This window comes from Rhynchophorus ferrugineus, unplaced genomic scaffold (assembly GCF_030347505.1).
Source record: "Rhynchophorus ferrugineus isolate W39M unplaced genomic scaffold, kcgeb_rfMv2 rfM14, whole genome shotgun sequence".
NCBI lineage: Eukaryota > Metazoa > Arthropoda > Insecta > Coleoptera > Curculionidae > Rhynchophorus > Rhynchophorus ferrugineus.
The window spans coordinates 539,816-546,376 of NW_027472593.1; positions in this window are offsets into that span (position 1 = coordinate 539,816).

A 6,561-nucleotide genomic window follows, 5' to 3' on the forward strand; every position below is an offset into this window, starting at 1 on the left:
ATGAACGAATCAGATTCCGTCGCGGCTCTTAGCATGGCGAATAAAACAAGAAAAGTGTTAAAGGTAGCGAGATCTACATGTTGGACGTGGCGAAACATTTCGCCAAAATTTCCTAAGAAGTTAAATTTCTCAATGAGTATATTCGCAAAATATTACCAAAACACCCACCTAAGAAACTTCCTGCCCTACTCGTATTTAACATAATAGTTTGGAGAGCATAGTTGTGCTTCTATCCGGTAGCTTCAAGAACAGTCTCCGTTAGTTCGTTGATTGAAACATATTGCCTTGTCTTACCTGTCGGACCAATAAACTAGTATTGTGGTCGAATAAAGGCCTTCTATTTATCCTGTCAAGTGTGTGTGTTTAGAATATAACGTACATTTCAAAGACTATAACATTTGTGCTGAGGTTGTAATAGTCAGTTAAATAAGAATTACTCTATTAAGATAAGTGGTGACAGTGATAAAATAGCCGATGGACCATCCCCGTCAAAAATGGTAAAATCAGACTGTGTAGGAACTTTGCTTGTCGTCTAATCAGAACAGAAGCTAGAAATAACAGAATTAGCGTAAAAATGTTTTATGGCGTGGTAAACTTCCTCATCTGATACTTCTAGTGCACAAGCTGTGCCGTCAACTATGATGTCAAAATTTGTTTGTCAAAAATCGACAAATTAGGGGTAAGTGATAACATTATAATTGTTAAGGCAAGTCAATCTATCAAATTCCGGTACATTGTTACTATTTGAATGTCAAGCTATATATAATAGTACAGGGAAAGAATGTAATAGACTTTATTCTTGGGTTTGCTATAAATAATCTCCGAGTTAACTTGCCTATAATGTGAATTAATACTTTTATTTCTTGGTAAATAAAATACAAATATTCAACAAATATTTTAATGGTCACTATCTTAATAATATACTAGGGGTTGCAACGGTGATTACAATATATAACAATCGTATAACAACTACGTCAGCAAGATACTCTTCGAGAGACTAAGAAACTATATGATTTCTGGTCAAGGCGTCGTCTTTGTATCCAAAAAGTGTACATCTCAGCATTCATATCGTTCGGACCCGTTACCACGTCCGCCTCGTTTAGCGAATGAGTCATTAGGTGCCCTCTATGTAATTGGTCAACAATGCCGATCTATATTTTCTTACGGTCCATCTCTTAGTGATTATGGGAAATTTCACTTGATTCATTTACCACAATGTCCTATTTTGATGCACTGTATTCAGTATCATTGAAAAATTCTGAGAATATACGAAAAGTTAATTTAAATCACGAAAGAAAAGAATTTTAAGCAATTTCAAAGTACCGTCCCGCTTTCTTCCTGTTCTGTCATTTGTGTTCCTTATTTATTTTTTGAAGTCGGTTCAATTTTCTTGTTAAAAACATTATATTATTCTCTTTTTGGTGTTAGATATTTTCTCAATAAATTATGCAGTTATTATATTAAGTATTACATTGGGTAGGCCAAGTAAAGCTGCAGCTTGTTTGAGGAAATATAGGAATAAAGGAACAATGATTGAAGATAAGAAATGCTTCAGGCACCGGGGTCCGCTACCTAACCTAACTGATCTGACATTAGAGGCATTAACCAAACTAGAACACCCACGAAAAGTCATTGTTCCCATCGGAAATCGAACCCGCGATCTCCACGTGTGATCTGAAGACTCTAATAACTATACCATAGAAGCAGTTGCCTGCAATATTTCTACGGCTTGTCATATGATATGGTTAGTCTTTAAAAAGCAAACTGGACGAATTTGTATGGATAATTAACATAGAATAATTAACTTAGATATTATAGACAAACGTTTATGCATTTTCTATTTTCCCTTCCTTTTTCAAGATCTTAGGAACCTTTAATTTACTTAATGAACTATCCTTTTCTTGGAGTCTTGGAGTTTCTGTTTGGTCAGCTGATTAAAGTCCTTGTTGATGTGGAACCACTGTTTGGTGATGATAAGGACTTGGTATAGGAATTTTGCTATTGTACTGTGGTGAATTTTTTGAAAAGGGATGAGTGAAAAACTCCTTTTGAACCTTTGTGGTAATGCATTTGAGTAATTCTGTATATGAGGCGCTCAAATTTTTATCTCCGCTATTTCTAAATTTGTTCATCTCTTCATGACCGATGTACTTAGACTACTTTAACCCGTCTAAATAAAGGAGTACACGTGAGAGGATATAGGATTTTCGGTGGAATATAATGGCCTGGGTTTTCTCTGGGTTGATTTGCAACTTCCAAAATTTTAATCATTTGACCCAAAATAAACCCAAAAATATCTGAAAAATATGTAAAACATTACTTGAAAATGCCTATATTGTATTGTAGAGCCAGAGAGAATTACAAGAAGATAAATAAAATTGTAGATATGTTAAGTTACTATGCTACAAAAGAGTGGAAGTTTGAGAACAACAACGTGACAACGATATGGAAAGAAATGAGAAAGAGCAACCGGGAACTATTTGATTTTGATATGGGTGCTTTGAATTGGGACATGTACTTTTACACTTGTATCCGAGGTAAATCTTACCTAGACTGAAGTTCATTAATAAGTGATGCTAGATGAAAGATTATAAATATCGGTTATATGACAGAAGAACTAAAAAAATCCAAATTAGATGTTATTTTTGTTATTTCATTTCAACTCATATATATTTTTACATACTAATTACACCCAATTTTTCAATTATTTTGATATACCTTAAAATATTATTTTTTATATCAATTCATTTGTTCATCATATAAGGTAACAAAAATTGGACAATTTGTATTATGATGTGATGGGAAATGACACAGTCATACGGGGCCCAATAGTGATTCCTAACTAGTGCTTTTCAAACTTTTCTATAATGTTTCGTCAGTATTATGTTCCGAATAAAAAATTATTTAATACTATAACATTTCTATTTCCTTATTAGAACAATATGTATAAATCTAGTAATACGTGTTAAACTGCTCGTAACACCTAATAACATTTCTAACCTTACTAGCTAAAGATTTTTTTCTATCTATTGAGTGTTTTCATTTATCTTCATCCGATTGCCTATTTTAATGGTCTGCGATCCGAAATTTACAAATGAAGGTTTCTAAAGGAATGAAGAAGGCTAATGTTTCTTTCAATTCTGGAAATATCATTGCTGCTTACTGATTTAACCATACCGGCTTTATTATTTAAACGATTATTTATTAATCATTTCAATTTTTATCACTTGATTCATTTACGGATAAAAATACTTTTATTTCATTTGAAATTTAAAACTAAAATATATTATTTCAAGAACAAGTACTGAATTGGATCCACTAAGGGAACAACGACTCTGGCATAGGGATGCCGAAAAAATATTCATATTTTTCAATGTTCATGGTTTTTTATCTTTCATAATATCATGTTCATATATGATATCAAGTAAATTAAGGATTTCAAGCAATCTAAGGAGCTTAGATATGTTTTCCGAAGTGAACAAGTGATAAACAGTGAAAGGAAGTTAAATTCGGTTTTCGATGTGGTCAAACTGTGGTATACTCAGGTTGGAGAGCCATAGCGAGAACACTCAGGGAACACTGAAGAGGGGTTATCCCTTCAGAAAATGGGAATATGTGCATTTATAACGACTTAGCGTAAGTGGGTTAGGCATAACTTGGCAGGATCATTAATTATGAGCGTCAATTATTAATGGATGATCACATGAATATGCTTGAATTGCGTTCAGCGTAGTATAGAAATCCGTGCAGATCAGCTATTCACCAGGCCCTTCTTTCAATAGCTATCGAACCTATCTCCAAATGGCAAACCTCTCAGCAGTAAAAATTATTATGTGTTTTAGGGTGCTGAAAATTAAGGAACTCGAAGGGCCTATAACGGACATGTTAATGCTCTCATTGCGTTTTAATCCATCGTTATTTGGGTAGGGATGTAAGTTGATCGGAAATCTTCACCGAAATCGTGTTTTCTGTATACGCTGATCTCTGTGTCATTACAATTTTAGTATATGGCTTAAAGTCGTGACAACAAACAAAAACTATCTTTTGAAATAAAACTATATTTATTTAACGGAAAGAAGAGGCAACTGGCTGAACGGCGATACATAGTGACACTGAGGGTAAAACACACCTACCCGTGTCACAAAAAAGAACAGATCGCCGGATAGCCCTGGGCCGAAGCGAATACCGAAGAAATAGTTATATCAGCTTCTAGGTTAAATTTGAGTTAGCGAATTGTTTAATATATCTATAGATTGTATACATTAGAACAAACTGTGAACAGCTTGTTGTATGCACATATTATGCCATTTAATCATTTTTTCAATGAAATATTTTAAAATCGACTGCTTTCATTCTTATACACTTCAAACTTGTGATGATATATCAACATTTTCCATTTGTTTTAATAACTCAGGGATAAATTTTATTTTGAAGGTTTTCTTAATAATAATCAATAAACACGGAATTTGATACTCTATTAAAATTATTAAGATTTTTTCTGGTAGCTATTTACAGCTGAATTTAATGAAATGGGGTACTTGGGGAATTAATTATAAGTCTCGATGCATCCCATATATGTATAATTGTTTTCTAGATCGATATTTATGTGTTTTTTGTGACATCTCAGGTTTATAAATATAATAACTAACAAACAAATTAACTGAAAGTATAATTAGTAATTTTAAATTTTATACAATTTCATTGTTTTTACCTATTAAATAAAGAATTAATTAAATTATATTATTACCTCCAAGCAGGTAAAATGTATTATATTGAAAACAAAATAAATTTCCATACAATTATGAAATGAAATATTATTTCCGGAGCTACAAACTAATAATCTAAAGAGTACTATAGAGAGGGTTCATAAAAATAAAGAGGTAGATGTTAAGGGAGTTTCTGAATCTGAGAGATTCTGAATCATTTCTCCAAGTAGGCCAAATTAAAAAATTTTAATAATTATAATTTATATGATATTTTAATAATAATTAATAAGTATTAATTCATTACTAAATTAAATTAATTCATTACTACAATAATATATTTTACAACCTGTGGACGATCCGGTATTTGGAAACAAACTTCTTGTAGTATTCCGAAACTAAAAAAAAATACATCATTAGTAAAGATATGGTTATGGCTGTTTTCTTCTAACATTTTTGAATTGTTTTAATACCATACGCAATAAAATCCCGTTATACAATATATAAATACACATAATATATAGGCATACTTCCTAACAGTATAAATTTTCAAAATTTTGAGGAAGTGCAGAAATTGATCGATGATTTAATTGAAACCAACATCGTCCTTTAGACACGTATCGCCATGTGACTAAAAAGATGACGAAACACGCATTGCTTAATCCATAATCTACTATTTTTTCTAAACAAATGTCTTTTTTAAGAGGAAAAATGATCAGAATACATGTAAGGACCTAATAAACAAAAACATTAAAATACATAAATGAAAAAATAGAAACTTAGAAGGGAAAGGTCATTTGTGGTAGACGGACAGTACAGGCTAATAAGACTCCCATGGATTAATATCGGGTCCCACCAGCTTGGTGGGGTAATGGCAGAGGCGATAGGACGGTCCTCCTAATGATGCGATAGCCGCGAGTTCGAATCCTGCTGGGGCATGGTCTTAAATTTATGTTTTTGATTGTTTAAAAATCGTGATTGTCCTAGGCAAGAGTGTAAAATCAAGAAAACAACAAGGATAAGAATACCAGTCACGCCAGTAACTAGCTGGGTAAGACCGGATGTCTTCTGGGATGATTTCCAAAGTTGGTCATTCGCCAGTCGGTACGCTTAATGCTGAGGACCGTGGTTTGATGCCCACGCGAAACTGTAGTATCAGTCCAGATAAACCCATAGTTTGTAAAAGGAGTCTTTAAAATGTATTTAAAAAAAATCGAGAATAATATATGCATAGACGGAGTAGCCTCGACCAAGTATTGTAATGCAAGCGGATTAATCTGCTATGATATATTAACATCTATCGGTTTCACGGAGTTTAATAGGTGGCATTACTAAAAATTCACAAATTTTCATGTCTTAAGATCCATACAGGTTTACTATTACTTTAGCCGCTTAACCAATAAATTTGTAAACAAAATAGTTAAAATAATATAAAATAGAATTAATAGTACGTTTCAATATTTTTGATATATTAGGCAAAATCCATTCTTGGAAGACATTCAGTTTTGTCTAGCTAATACATTTATCAATTAATATCGGGAAGAATGTATCCGGAGATCATTGAGATGATTGACGATGATAAATGTATCATGCTATGGCTAGTATTATCCACCAAAACTCGCTGGAAAGCTGAAATTCTTAAATACACCAGATCTCATTGTAAAAAATAATAAATATAAAATATAATGGGGCGTACAGTGTCCACAGATCAATTGATTAACTTCAGTTAATGTACAATGGTTAATAAGACAGATAAACGAGTAACATTGATTAATGTTTCCACACGGAAAATAAACATCCAAGTTCTTGCATCAAGCAAGCAGTGGCAAAGGAAAATGAGCTGGGTCTCTACGAACAT